Raw genomic sequence first — 16,447 nt, forward strand, 5'->3', positions numbered from 1 at the left:
ATAGTTTATAAATAGGATAAAAAAAAATGACCTGAATGCTTAACCATAGGAAATTGGTTACATAAACTATAGTATGTGTATTTATACAATTGAATATATTGTATTGGAATTTATTCTGTATTATCAAAGGCGGGAAAAACAGGTTTTAAAGCAGAATGTACAGTTGATTTCTCAAATGTACATGTAAATTTGTAAGGAAAAGACCAAAAGTCTATATACCAAAATAGGAAAAAATGGTAGCTTCTTGGTGATAGAATAATCAAGAGTCTTAATTTTCATTTTATTCTCCGTGTTTTCTATAAGACAATGAGTTATTACTTTTGTAGATTAAGAAAGTAAAAAAAAAAAAAGTTATATAAAGAAGCATACTTTCTCTTTTGCTGATTATACACAGCCATCCAGTGAAAGAAGAGGGGCCAACCTTAAAATAGAAATTTTTAGCTGGACCCAGTGTAGTAGACCTTTTTCCCTACCTGTTCTGTTCCACTTGCCCGTGGTAATCGTAGGACACAGTGGAGCATGATACAGAAGTAACACTGATTCATTCATTCTTTCAGGAAATATGTGTTGAGGCCTTACTGTGGCCTAGGAACTTGGGATATGAGAATAAATGTCAAATTCTTAAAGGCTGATTGTATTTTGAAATTTATTTTTTAAACTAGAAATTAAAGAGCATCCTATTCAACCCACTCTCTTTGGGGACAGAGAAACTGGATCCCAAAGATTTGCCCAAGAGTGAATGGATAATAAATGACACATCTAGACTTAAATTCAGAAATTCTCTTTCTAATTCAGTATTCTTTCTGGGCACTTAGGCCTCTCGTTTTGTAAAACATTCATCTGTACAGATTCTCAAAGTGGAAAGAAATCCTCATGCTTGTTACTCCTGCAACATCTTACCTTGCTTTACCTTTTCCCATAGAATTTGTAATTAACTAAAGCTTTTTATCTATGAATTCTCTATATTAGTTACTGTTAAGCTATTTCACCCTCAAATTATACTTTCCTTTATTTTAACCTAAATAAAATTGGACCTTTAAAAGCCAATCGAAACCTTTTCCCCCATCTACATCAAATTGCTGCTTTTTACTCTTGGGGAGGGGTCATTCAACCAGCCAGTCAGTAATTTACCTAGTATACTTACATTATGCACAAAGATGATCTATTATATAGATTTTTGAAAATACAGATACAGTGTAATTACAGCATAGCACTACAAACTGACTACAGTTTACCAAATGCACATTCCTTTAAATGCTACTCTCTCTGCCTTTAAAGTCCTCACTTAGCTAACTCTTCACTCATCCTTCAAACCCCCTAATCCCAGCATAGATAATGCTTCTAATAGAAAGGCTTTCCTCACCCTCACCCAATCCCCAACATCCTCTCTTACCTTCTACAGCATTGATCATGTTGCACTGTGTTATTCTGAGCTCCTTGTAACCAGAGATGTGTTTTATCTTCCTGATGTGCTCAGTATAAGACCCATAACAGGTAATAAAATATCTTTTTTTTTGAAAGGATAAAGAAATAAATGATACACAAATACATTTGTGTATCATACACAAATACATTTCCTTATCATGTTAAAAAGTAAAGAAAGGTTAGTTTGGAATGAATTGTTCTGTGTTGGTCCCTTGTGATCACCTCTTCTCTATTATTCATTAATCTGGTATATATTGCTCCTGAGTTAGAATAAAAACTTTGAAAAGCCACCTTCTTTACTCTTGAAATATCAGAAAAAATGTGTCCTCTTCTCCAGTTCTCTAGCAACTGAACTTTTTGTTCCTTGTCTTTTTCTTTACAGATTGTGCTTATTACATCTGTACATTCACTGAGATATACTTCAGAGCAGCTGTGTGATACGGTGGAATGATCACCACACACAGGCAATTGAAGAAGTGATTCTATTCTAAATGTGACCACTAATTTGCTGGGTGACCTTTAACTAGCCATTTATCTTTTCCAAGTCTTCCATTTCTCATTTCTAAAGTGAAAGAATTGGATTCGATAATTCAGGATTTTCTCCAATTCTCCTGTGCTCTCTTAGAATGCTAGGTAGGACCGGGTCTTAGCTTTCAGAGAACCTGAAGAATTGGACTCAATTTTAAGGGTCAGTGTTCAACCCATTGTATGAGTTGGCTCTGTGGCCCTTTGATTTATTCAGGCTCTGCTTGAATATTTTCTGCAGTTTGATTTTACTTCAAAGGCATCCCATTCCACATGAAACAACTCTCACTGCAAGTTTTTCCTCGCAGTGGCCCTAGATCTATTTCTCTGTAGCTTCTATGCATTGATTCTGGTTCTGCCTTGGAGTAGAATTCTTCTTTTCTACATGGCATACCTCCAAGTGTTTGAAAACAACAACACCCCAACTATGAGTCTCTCATTCTCCAGCTTAAAAGATTCAGCTTCTTTAAGTTTCTCATATGACTAAATTGCTCCTTATTTCTGAGACAGACTGATTGTCTTTTTGCATTTGGTGACTTTGCACATGGCATTTGTCTGCCTGCAGTACCCTTCCTCCCTTTCTCCATACACTGAATTGCTCATTCTTCAAGGCCCAGTCAAAAACCTTTCCTCTTCCAGTCATATCCTATATACTGTCCTCTGTGCTTTACAGATGCTTTACTGTGTTTTACACATCCTTTATTACAATGATTTTTTATACTGTATTTTAAGTTCTTAACATATCCGTGTGCTCTGTGATAGCAGGGACCTTAACTGACTTGTTTGCAGTTCCCAGAACATGACGGGCATACATGAGTGAATTCTTTAATGAAAGAATGAATCTATTTTCCAGCATATAATATGGGTTATGGTATACAGTAGGTGCTCGAGAAGTGTTTATTGAAGGATAAATGGATTTGTGAATGAACAAATGAATACATCATTGCTTCAGTGTACTTCGTGATCCTTTGAATCCTCTTAAAATAAAAAAACATAAAACTCCAGATGTGATACAATCAGTGCAGTGTAGAGGATTGATTACTCACCTTATTCTTGAAATTACCTTCTTTTTATTTCTGATTCCCTTTCACATTAACAGAGAAAAGAGAAAATAAATTAGGACCTAGGTAATTTTATTTTGCCTTCTGGCCTACTCTCAGCTCTCTGAGACATTCTTGCTTTTTTTCCCTCTTTTGTTCTTTCTCCTGTCTTTTATGCTTGTCTATGTAAAATATGCTTGCCTCTTTTGTTTTTATTATAATCAATTGTTCTTATGGTATGGTAACTTCATTTTCAAGGTCCAGCACACTCATGAAACATGATTATATTCCTTAACATAAAGTTAATTACCTTTAAGACTTAAAGTGACTATTTAGAAACCCTCTGTTATGTTTTAAAGTGATATAAGCTTTCTTAAAAATAAAAGCTATTATTTAATGCTATTCCAGTACAGATTTATGTGCAATTTGCCCAGAACTCCTTAAATGCCTTCTATACCTTCCACATCCTAACCTATCTAAGCAAATGCCTATAGATACAGATAGTAGTCACTGAATTGGTTTGTGTGTAGGAATAATGGCAAAGGCAAAAGGAAATGACCCCAACTATTGCTATAAGAGCATTGAGTTGTCTGTCCTGTTTCTCTGATTGGAAAAAGGCATGGAAAGAAGCCGGTGGCTTTAATGAAAAACAAACATTTGTTCAAACTTTGTATATGCATCTATACAGCATGCAAAAAAAAAAAAAAAGTACTTCAGAAGCATAAACAAATACAAATACTTACTGTATTCCTTCATTGGAAAATGGTATATTGTGTACAACCCAATTTCCAGAGAGTAATTAAATGGAAAGAATGACATCTAGGAAGAGAAACCATAATTATAACACATGAATTTAGAAAATTAGTCAACTACTTAAAAAGTAAAAATGGTCCAGAAAACTCCCATAATATCTAAAAGTAAATGAGAGATCAGTAGAAATCAATATTTCAATCAGTAACTACCTACTTTATTAAACTCCCTACACTTCTGAGAGAATGGTCTGTTCATGTTTTTATGGTGAATGAGATAAATGTGACAGGGAATTTGTACGTCCACTTTGTTGGGTTCATCTAGACAGATTTTCTAGTTTATGGTGAAATGGAGACCAGTTAATAACAGAGTTCACTGTTCTTTTTGCCTTCTCATAACCCTTATTTATTAGCTGTAGAAAGAACTCTGGATTAGAAGCCAGGTGATTTGACTGGATGATTTCCAGGGTTTGTTGTAAGGTCCTAAGAAGATAAGGCATGGCAAAGAATCTAAAATGCTATTCAGTAACTTCAAATGGTATTAACAACTTCAATATTGCTAAATTAACTACATGAAATGCATGTAACTATCAGTTTACAGAATTCCAAAATTATTGATCACTAGACATACTTGAAAGCTAGTCCAATGTCATCTTAAAATTTTCTACAACTATGATTAACACATTACTGACTATTTAACTTTTAAAGCCACTTGGACCTATTTAATGAAGAGACAACTGGCTTGGTATATGTGGGGAACCAATTTTCCCGGAAAGAATTCTAGCTAATGTTAGAGGAAAATTTATAATTACTAAGCAAGGGTAGAATCTGCATTTAAGTCATTAACTTTTGCCTAGTAAGTTTGGGAGATTAAAGATGTTTGGAATTGTGAGTATTATCCAAAAGAGTCCCCCCAAAACTAAATTCCAAAAACAAAAACAAAAACAAAACTCTTTTTTTTCTGAATGGCTGAGAAGTTTAAGTAATAGAAGCTGTATTCTTAAATTCACCTGACTTGTTATTGATGGATTTGGTCTATTACCGTAAGTGCATGGTTATAGTAGACACCTTTTTGCATTAGGTCACTGGTTTGCTCTCTTTGGCCTTGCTTATTAAGTTCTTAAGTGGCTTCCTTCTGATGTTGCCCTCTGTGCTTCCTCTGTTTCACATTACTTGACCTCTCATTCTGTTAGACTGAGATATAAGTTGATACACTTTCTCATCGACATTAATAATTTTAAAGTGAACATACATAAGGCAAATAAATATATGTAAAGTTTATATTTAACACTTAGTAGAAATTTCCTGATTGTGACTCTTAATTTACGTTTTAACTGATCAAATATACTATTCACGGAAAATAAGGGATATTTTCCTATAAAGCAAACTTCTTTGATGCAGAAAAACAGAAAGTATTGAAAATATTTAAAGCTTCTTGTTTTAGAGGGTCATGAGCTGTTAAGAACCCTGATGATATAGTAGAAAGAGTTCCTACCTCACAGTGTTCTTAGAGGATTAAAGGAATTAATACATGAAAGTTCTTTGAAAGGTGTCTGATACATGATTAAGTGCTCAATAAATGTTTGGTATTTTCTTCTAATTATTACTTAAACTAAACACTGGAGTATTTAGTGAGGAAGTGCCTAATAGTAGAAATTATTCTTTTTTCTACATGGGAATTTATTTTCCTCTTTATTTGTCTCTATCTTATTCTCCTTGCTCTCACCACCTTTCTTTACTGGTTTTTATTGTTGAAAAGCTAAAGGTGTGGTTTGGTGCTTTCAAAACAACTTCTCAGTTCAACCTAGCCATGTGCTTAACATTAGCAGTCTGGGAGACAAAATAATTTGCCATGGTTTTGCTAATACTGATTTCCTCTTGTCTCTAAAACCCCAGATTCTACCTATCCTCCAGGCTCCAACCCTTGCTTTTCCCCTAGATCAGTCCAAAGCACATTACAATTCTTGTACTCATCCAATCAATGCCTATTGTCTAGACCAAATGTTCATTGTTTCCTATGTGTGTGTTTCCTGTGTTTTCGTATTTTCTCTAAGGCGATGTTTTAGGTTCCTCAAGGGCTTAGTCCTCAGTCAATAACCCTGTCTCCTTGCCTCACTACCATTAAGTATGTACAATAGGGTTATCCCTATAGTAGATTCTCCCTAGGAAATACTGTGAGTAGAATCACCTTACATCATTCAAATGGTTATTTTGATATCATGTAGTGATAACCTGATTATATCAGGAAAAAAACTTTTCTACTTTTCTCTAGTAATTCATTTGACCATCCAAATTATATTCTTTTTGAGAGAAAGTTTCTCTTAGAGATGATTCTAATTCACTTTTTTTTTTTTTTTTTTTTTTGCAGTTGATGTTACCATCTGGATAAAATAAAAAGAGAAAATGTGATAATGATCTTGGTTAATTATTTTATTTTTAAAAGCAGTTACTTCTTTCATAGAATTTTTTTAAGGAATATGTGTATTTTTGATTAAGGAGTGTTATGTCTTGGGAGTCTATGATTAAAGAAGCTGTTTCCCATTCTTCCTAATTTTATTCCCTTGGTAGAATGATTCAAAATGAGATCCGCATAACGTCTGCATCAGAATCACCTGGTGTGTTTAAACTGAAGAATTCAGAGCTCATCCCAGGCCTACCGAACCAAAAGGTCTTGGTGTGAAGACCAGGAGTCTTCATTTAGCATGCTTCCAGGTAATTCGTAAATATTTGGGAGTTGACAATTGTTGTTTTGGTTCTTAATATTCTAGAAAATGAATTCTTATTTTGCATTTTCCTTTAAACTTTGTATTATGTAATTTTTGAGCTATTTGGGTGAGGTATTGCTTGGCTCAATAAGACTTTTTTTCTGAGAGATAGAAATTCTGGTGTGTGTGTGTGTACAATCTCATCTTGTGATAGCCTCCTGATGGTCCCATAGTCCTAAGCTCTTATGAAATCTATCTTACATTATACTGTTAAATATAAGCTTGTCCATATCTGATACCTCCTCACAACCAGACTCTAAGTTTTTCATGGATAGGTGTGCATGGCATAGCATAGATTAGGATCACAGTAAATGTAGGTTAGGGTCACAGTAAATGTTTGTTGTTATAAACATCAAATACATTTTAGATTGCTATTTAACTACTTGATGTGTATTAAATATATATTCTTAACATGGGAAAATATTTAAGTGTAGATTTACTTACATTTCTTTGGTATCTTTTACCGGTCTGGGTACATAGCAGGAGATGAATGTGAGTCAACCAGTTCTGTATTCAATAAGAATTCAGTTTTTGTTAATAATTTAAAGTGATAACTGAACAAATATTTAATTCATATATTAAAGCAAAACAGGAAAAAAAAAATAAAACAAGCCTTCATCCAGTCGGATGGCCCAGCAGGGCTGAGCACGTTTTTTATTACAAACTTGGGTGGATGAGCTCATGTACCAATCAAAAATCTTTCATAACTAGCTGAACCATTGTCTTCTTATCTTTTCTTAATTCTGGCCAGAACATGAAATTGGCAAAATTATCCAAAACGTTACATCCTAAGCCATTCTAGATATAGCCAAGGAGCTCAATTTTCAAAACAGAAATGTTTAACTGATAAATCTACTAAGTGGAAAAATTCCATATTTTTAGGCAAACAATTTCTTTTTCTCTGAATATAAGCATTTTAGATAGATATTGTTTTAGATGTATAAATCACTATAGAATAAGGTCCCTGTGTCCATTTAATCTATAAACGCATCTAACAGACAAATATCACCTTTTTTCCCAGTTCTGTTTGAGAACAAGAAACTAGTACAATTTGCTCAACAATGTACAAAATTCAATGAAAAGACATAAATCTGAGATTGAGAATTCAAGCTCAAATAAAGTCTCAGAGCATGTTGTACTCTTGGCTTATAAATTAAAATATTATCCTATTCTTACACAGTTAAACTGACGGGTCACCCTTAGACCAGCTAAATAATGTAAACACCAAGAGATGTTCTGCTTGTGTTCTACTTTCTCTAAATATAGGCCCTGCCTTATTGTCATATTCAATTCATGCAAATAATCTCCAAGGAACTTCATGGCCCCTTTTACACTTACAGGGGAGAAGGGAACTAATATTTATTGACTTCCTACAATGTGTTTAGTACTTTAGAAATATTATCTCATTCAATCCTCAACTGACATATGGGGCAATTTATACTCAAAAAGGCACACAGATGATAACTAAGTGAACTAGTACTTAATACCAAGCTTTCTATTTTCAAGTCTGGTATGGTTGTCACCATTTCAGGATCTAATACCACATAGTAAGTGGTCAGTGAATCTTTGTTGAATGAATGAATGAATTCCATGGATGACTCATGAATATCACCTTGAATTTCTCAAAATCTTCCTTCTGTCCTTCCTTCCTTCCTTCCTTCCTTCCTTCCTTCCTTCCTTCCTTCCTTCCTTCCTCCCTTCCTTCCTTCTTTCCTTCCTTCCCTTCCCTCCCTTCCTCCTGCCTGCCTGCCTGCCTACCTGCCTTTTTTTCTTACTTTTCCCTACAGTAAATATTTATTCATATGAATTTGGAGATCAATTGACATAACCTCCTTTATGAGTAGAAGAATCCTCCAATATGTCCTTGACACAAAGGCCTCCAGCCCTTATTTGCATTTTTCTGGGAAAATAAGATCATTAATTTGTGAGGCAATCTGTTTCATTCTTGTGTTGTCCTTATTATTAAAAAGGCTTTCCTTATACTGAGATAAAATCTGCTTCTAGATGGAAGGGTAGCATGGAATTATGGGAAAGTCCCAACATTTTCACTTTAGATAAGTCCCAACCTCCTGAACCTCCAATAAAATGGGGATAATTGGTTATGCCTGTATTGCCTAACTGTCAGGGTCATTATGAGAAACAAATTATAATATATACTACAGTTCTTTACAAAGAATAAATACCAATAGAAAAGCTAGTTGTTCCTATTTCACCCTCTGGGACTTCATAAAATATTCATTGTTAAAGAAAACAATGATGTGTCTCATTACATTTTTTCTGTAGACTATAGAGCTCCATTTCCTTAAATATTTTTTAAAATATAAAAAGGATAGATTTCATATATAAAAAAAAAAAAAAAACCCTCCTGGTTGTCTCCTGCTAAATCCTCTCTAATGTGTCAAATGCTTTTTTGAAGTGTGCTCCAGAACTGGGCCCCATACTGCAGAATCAATTTTACCAGCACAGAATGTAGCATCATAACAATCTTTGGCTTAGATACACTGCTTTTGCAATATAACCTCAAATTACATGAGTGTTTTCATCCATTAAATTTTATAGCTAAACTATGTCGAGTATGTGTTTGACTAAGAGTCAGGTTCTTTTCACATTAACTATGGTCAAGTTAGGTCTTCCAGGTCCTTTATTTGTGCGTTGTATATTTTTAACCTAAATGTAGATCACTAGATTTATATTTAACTCATCTTGGTTTTAGTCCATTATTCTAGCTATTGCAATTTATTTGACTTCTTATTTTTACCTACCAATGTATAACTACCTCTATAGGTTTTGAGACATCTGCAAAAGTGATAAACAAGTCCTTTCTGGCATTAGATTCAGTATTGGTAAAAATGTTAAATAAGTTAAAGTTTGGGAAGAACCCTGTGAGTGTCCTTCTTCTCATTTAAGATTTCCCTCTAATCTTGATTATTCTGTCTCTGAAGTTTATTGCAGTTATTTGAGATAGAACTGTGTCTCCTTTCATAGATTGTGAGACCACAGCTTGATCTTTTCGGTATCCCTAAGGCTTAACATAGTGCCTGGCAAATGTTAGCTGCTCAATAAGAGTTTATAATTGGAGAATGAATGAATGAAGTGACATTAATCTATTAAGTAATATGCTTATTCAATTAGATATTCACCTATCTGACTCAGCCAACATCCAACTTACATTTTTCTTTTTTTAAAAAAAGCCGAAAGAAACATATTTTCTCTCTACCTAAACAAAACTAAACTAAAATTTCTGCAACCAATATAATTATATTTTGTTTAAATTCTATTGATGAATGAGTGAGTCAGTGTTCCACAGATGGAGAGCCTTTTCCTTCTAGAGGAAATATTATAATTTGGTCGATCGACAAAGAGCTAAGTAGGAACTTTCTGAATAATTATGGTGTAATATTTTATAAGGCTAGTTCTATTTCCTCAGAAGACTAAAAATATTCTATTAAATCATTGTGAACTCTGTCTTATTTACCATGAGCATTTAGCTCTTGAGTAACAGTCTATGTTTTGTCATTAAAGAGGGCAAGTCTGGCTTAGGCTGGTTTTCTGGGAATAGAGTTAATGAGGCCATTGATCAGCACTTGTGTTTAATTTAAGGAAATATCCTCTTGTTTACTGAATAGATACACAATCCTCTGCCATTTCCCGTATTTTGATAAATAGTAATATTTCTGGGGTAGAAAATATGTGTCATCCTTTTAAAGGCTTAATGGGATCTTAATCTGAAAGTAATTAGTAGCTTCATTTTTTTTTATGTATTCACACATTTTACCAATAGTCTTTACTGAGAAGTCCTTGGGTACCATTATATATAGTATATTACATTTTGATTCACATGCCATCATTTCCAAAAGTTTGTCCATGGTGATAACATTTTTACATTTGAGTTACTTTTAGTGCTGTTTTTAATTGTTCACTTAAGAATGTGTAAATTTACACTTAGAATATTGGCTTACCTCATCTGGTAGTTGTCATATGACAGGATGTAATCTCTTAGTCTTCAATTAGTAGAAAAAAATACATGAATCAAAAAGTCCAGAAAGCAGTGCAAAGAAAGTCTTAAAATGCAGCCCAAAAGTTCTGCCTCAGTCAGGAACTAAATTAACATGTGATGTAGAGACTGCATCTCCTACTAGACAGACTCAAAATCTCAATTAATACTGACCTGACCACACCTCAGATGTTAAGTACTCTACTTCCTCTAAGCTACTATTAAAGCTTTATTAATATTATTTATTTATCTGTTTTTACTATTAGACTGTGTGCTGTTTGAGAGCCGTACCTGTAAAAAGTATTTATAAGAGAACCAGAGTACCTAAGAGTCTAGTTTTAACAACGTCTCTAACAAATTGTGTAACTTTGAGAAATTAACCTTTTGATGTCAGTATAATAAGCCATAGAAGAGGAATAACAATGTCTTTTTTGTAGTTATTGTAGTTATCATAAAGATAAAATGAAATAATATAGATGAAACAAAGTAATTTGAAATATAAAGAATTTATATAAAAGGAGAAATTACGACTAAAATACTAAAATATTTGGCTATAAATATAATTAAAAGGTAAATCACATACTGGGCAAAAATATTGGTAACATATAGGACAGATGTAGCCTTGTTAAATAATAAAATACAAAAATTGCAGTAAATATATAAAAGCAAAAATACAAATATGGGAAACATTTAAAGTATCATTTATAATAGGACCAACAAATATGAAATGCCTACATAAAAGTCTAACAAAATATGTATTGAAAGCTACAAAACTCTGATGAGAGAAAATAAAAAGACCTGCATAAATGGAGAGGTATACTATGTTTACAGATTAGAAGACAATTTTGTTAAGATGAATTTTCTCCCCAGATTTAATTTAATTCCAAACAAAACCTCAGTAGGCTATTTTCTAGAAATCTATGTTAATTCTAAAAGTTATATTAAAAAACAAAAATGCTAGAATACTCAAAACAGTTTTGAAAAAGAAAAAGGCTGATGAATTCCTACTATTTGACTTTAAGATTTCTATAAATTGAGAGTAATCAAAGCAGTATGGTATTGGCAAAAGGATAAACTCAGAGATAAATAAATAGAGTCTAGAAATAGATATACACATGTATAGTCAATTGATTTTTTACAAAGGTGCTAGGTTAATTCAACGGAGAGAAGATAGCCTATTCTAACAAATGCAGCTAGAACAACTGGACATCCTAATGCCAAAAAAGTGAAGACTACCTTGACCCATTCCTTACACCACAGGCAAAAATGAACTGAAAGGGAATTATAGACCTCAATGTGAAACCTAAAGTCATAAAACTTCTGGAAGAAAACAAGAGAAAATCTTTGCAACTTAGGGATAGGCAGATATTTCTTCAAGAAGACACAAAAAGTATGAATCATAAAAGAAAGAATTCATAAATTTGACCTAATGAAAATCAGACATATGTTCTTTGAAAAGATACTATTAGAGAATGAAAAGATAAGTCATGAACAGGGGAAAAAAAATTGCAAAATGCATATTTGATAAAGTACTGGCGTGTAAAATATGAAAAGGCATTTATAACTTAAGAAAACAAACCTCATTTTAAAAAAGGCAAAATATTTAAATGCTTTATCAAAGAATATATAAGAATGACAAGTAAATGCATGAAAAAATATTCAACATTATTATTCATTAGAGAAAAGCAAATTAAAAGCACAATAAGATACTACTACACACTTTTTTAAACGGCTGAAATGAAAAAAGAAGAAGAAGGAGAAGGAAAAGGAGAAAGAGATGAGAAGGATAAGAAAAGAGAAAATGCACCTGACTATCAAGTCAAGGACAGGGAGCAAATGGAGCTGCCATACTCAGCTGGAACTCTCTGGTAAGAATGTGAAATGGAATGGTCACTGTGGAAAAGAGTTTAGCATTTCTTACAAAACTCAATATACATTTATCATGTTACTAGGTATTTAACCATAAGAAATTAAAACACACACATAAAAAATTCTATATTAATGTATATGGGGATTATATCTTTAATTCATAATCACCAAAAACTAGAAACAATCAAAATGTCCATCAATTGGTGAATGGATAAAGAAATTGTGAACATTCATAGATTGAAAACCACTCAGCAATAGAAAGGAAAAAATTATCGATACATGGATAAGTCTTAAAAGCACTATGCTAAATTAATTAAGACAGGTCCAAAAATCTACCTACTGTCTGATTTCCTTTATACGACATTTTGGACAAGGCAGGATTATAGGGACGGAAAACAAATCATTCGTTAGAAGGGAGAAAGGTTGGGGGAAGAGAAAGCAAGGGGGAACTTTTTGAGGGTGATGAAACTATTCTAAATTTTGATCGAAGTGATGATTACATGAGTGTATGCTTTTGTTAAAATTCATAGAAAATGGAAACTTTCACTTTTTTTCTAAATTATATCAATCTGACTTTAATAAAATAATCTAAAAAAAGCAAATGACAAGTTGGGCAAAAATAATTATAACATGGGGACAGACAAAAGGTTATTTAATATATAAAAACAACTAAATTTATAAGTTAAAGATAAACACTCCAATTTATAAATAAAAGATTTAAACTAACAATTTATAGAAGAAAAAAGTCAATCAACATACAAATTTAGCTTTATTAATGTAAAACACTGAATTCAAACAACATGTCTTTTTTACCTATCAGACTGACAAAGAATACAGAAAGAAATAATAATTCATGATTGAGAGTGCAGAGTAAGACCACTCTCACATGCTGATGAGAGTATAAACTGATATATCCTTTTGACAGATAATTTACCATATGTTTCAAGACTTCAAAATTTTACAACCATTTTGGTGAGAAATGTCACATCAAAATTTAAAATATTAAAATAAATATTAAATTAAAAACATGTGTATGCACCAAAATTATCTATAAGGTTTTTCATCACATCTAATGATTTGTAGAAATCTAAAATGCTCGCCAATAGGGCACTGGCTATATAAGTTGTTTCTTAATATAGTAGAATATAAGTCAGCCATTAAAAATGACATTTTAGATAAATGGTTGCAGAAAGATTTTCATTCTACATTATTAAATTTAAAAAGTGAATTATAACACAGTATGAACAGTATAATTCCATTTTTATAAGTTGATTTATATAAAGATTTAAAGATATATATATTATATATAGTTAAGTGTTTCTAAGTAGTGAGATGGTTATGATTTTTAATATTTCCTTATGATTTATCTGGACATTATATCTTCAGTGAGCTGACAATACTTTTATTAAACTATATTTAAGCAATACAAAGAATTATAAAAATATATGCATATCTAAAGACTTGTAAGGCTGAACTGATGTCGTGAAGCTGAAACCTTTTAATAATAATAATTGCTACTATTCATTTAACAGTTACTATTCTCTAGACAATGCAAAATTCTTATATATCCTATCAAGTAGGATATCATTATATTCTAACTTCAAGGATGTGGGAGGTGAGACTCAGAAAGATTAAATAACTCGTTCATGGTCACTCAACCAATAAAGGGTAGAGATGGAATTTGAACCCTGATTTATCTTTTAGACTCATGCTCTTTATACTGCATCAATTCCTAGTGAAGCAGTTATTAGTTGATTTAAAATTAATTATTTTGTTGTTAATTATTTGATTTGGTGAATTATCTAGATCTCTTCCTTTGCTTCTCTCTGCTAACCTTTTCAAATCTTTACTCTCCCTGGTATGGAAATTTTGTTCTTTGTGTGCTACTTCGACCAGAGCAAAGAGGTCTGTTTACTTACATGCATATGAGTACAATAAGACATACAGGTTTTGCAGCAAGAAAGTAAGGTTTATTGTACAGAGTTGGAAGTCTCAGAGACACAGATGAGCTACATAGGGGAAGACTCGTTGGCCCTGGTAGCTAAGGGATTTTGGGTCATGGGCTCTGCTGATTGGTCAGGGCTGGAGTAGGAGGCAATTGATCATGGCATCAAGTCCTGATGTCAGTCATGGGGTTGTCCTGTCTGCTTTCACAGGGATACCAGTAAGGTGTTCGATCTTCATGGGTGTGGAATTGTAAGGTGTTATCTTTAGTTTTACCCAAACTCTGTTCCATGGTCAACAGACCTGAGATTTTATTTCTAAAGCTGTTTGGCGATGACCCTAAGAGCTTAATGATTAAGGGAGTGGTTGTGCAGCAAGTGAGCACAAGGCCAGTTTGAATTAAGGAGAAGAAGCAGAGAATAAATCATTTCAAAGAAGTGAAAATTTACATGGCTATAATTCCCCTGTGAGAGATTTGATGCACATGCATGCCAAAATTTTATTTGCATTCAGAGTGTGGATTATCCATTCATCTTTGCGTCCAGGTATTCCTGTCTCCTTTTGCCATCAGTCACTGAGAGCACTTTAGCATCAAAGAGATAAAAACACTATCGTTTTCTTAAATCTTAACGTAATAGATTCTGATTTTTAAAAATAAACTTGAATTTTTTTTCTGATTATAAATCTAATACATGTTTATTTGTTATAAAGTTTCCAGCCTTCATATCAGTTTACGGGATTAACTGACATTGGGTAGCACTGGATGCTGGGGGCATCACAAACTGCATTTGCACATCTTCGCTCTGATCTCTGGTAAATGTGACTAGGACAGGGCAATGAAGCTTGTGGCAATCTTGTAGCGTGGGGCTACATCTGGGAGTAATAAAAGTGATGTTGAAGCCAAGTAGCCACCTCCCAGTGACTCTCTACTACTTGCTTTACTTTTCTTTGTAGAACTTACCATTACCACTAATTATATTTTCGTGTGTTTATTTTCTGTCCCCTTTCTTTGTCTCCATGGAAGCAAAGACTTAGTCTTACTCATTACTGAATCCTCAGTATCTAGAAGAGTGCCTGGAATATAGTAGGTACTAGTAAGTATTTGTTAAATTAGTTAATAAATAAAGAAACTCTCATTAGCTAAAAGATACAGAGAAGAGATAAAAAGAAAGGTTGTGAGGGGAGAAAAACTGGGAAGGTTGTTGTTGAGAATGGGTTAAAATGAAAGTTTTCCCCAAAATGACTTCCCTGCCACAAACTAGACTCTTGTGGTATTTTCCATATTTAAATACAGCAAAGGCTCCATTAGCAAAAATGTGGCAGTGAAGATTAAAATGCACACAATCAGCATTGATTTTTATATAATTATTGTATTCTCAAGGTTGAGAAAAATCTTCAAAGTCTTTAGGTAACCTTAGCAATTATATCACCAAATTCCAATTAAGACAAGCATGCCAGTACCTGTTGGTTGGACTTACCTTTTTCTTTCCTCTTTGGGAAGGTCTAAAAAAGTGTGCTTAGTAATCAAGGTATAAGGGAGAAAGCCAGAGAAGGAGGATGAGGTGAGAACAACTTGAAAGATATTTGAAATCTTTATGCCAGCCATTAGCCAGTGTTTTCCTTAGTTGTGTCAGTGCCCTTCACCCCTTTTCATATTGTCTGTATTTACTCATAAACTGCAAGCATCCTTTTAGTTTCTATGGATCAGCTTGACTCAGCTCCCTATAAGTCAGCTTACAAAAGGGAACTGTGAACTAACACCTCCGAACTCCTACTTCTGCCGGACATTGCACTGACAGCCTCGTATAGGTCATCCCATTTAATCTGCACAATAACTTCAAGAGGGAGATGTGATTAAACCCATTTAAGAGATGAGAAGATTGATGCTCAGAAAAGGCAACTATCTTGCCTAAAATCACACAGATTGTTTCCACTGCGGTGATATGAAATCCTGTGTGGCCCCAGCGGCAGGGGTGGGGAGAGGGATAACGGTGCAGAAGTGTAGTGACCATTTTTCTTCAGTTCTTCCTCATTGACGCAGTGAAGAATCACATCAGTGAAATTTAGAAAAGATTTATTAAAAGTATATTTTAGAAAGACCAAGCACACCCGAAGGAGGCACGTGGTTTTAGCAGA

General features: G+C 33.3%; 1 long non-coding RNA gene across 1 annotated transcript in view; it reads left to right on the forward strand.

Annotated features, from left to right (window-relative positions):
• Positions 1 to 6,264: 6,264 nt before the first annotated feature.
• LOC118602905 overlaps positions 6,265 to 16,447 on the forward strand; it is a 42,308-nt gene continuing 32,125 nt past the window's right edge. Inside the window, exon 1 of the long non-coding RNA XR_004950972.1 lies at positions 6,265 to 6,451. This is a non-coding gene — a long non-coding RNA (uncharacterized LOC118602905). The remainder of the gene's footprint in view (positions 6,452 to 16,447) is intronic.

Source organism: Rousettus aegyptiacus, unplaced genomic scaffold (genome assembly GCF_014176215.1).
Source record: "Rousettus aegyptiacus isolate mRouAeg1 unplaced genomic scaffold, mRouAeg1.p scaffold_m13_p_5, whole genome shotgun sequence".
NCBI classification, from domain to species: domain Eukaryota; kingdom Metazoa; phylum Chordata; class Mammalia; order Chiroptera; family Pteropodidae; genus Rousettus; species Rousettus aegyptiacus.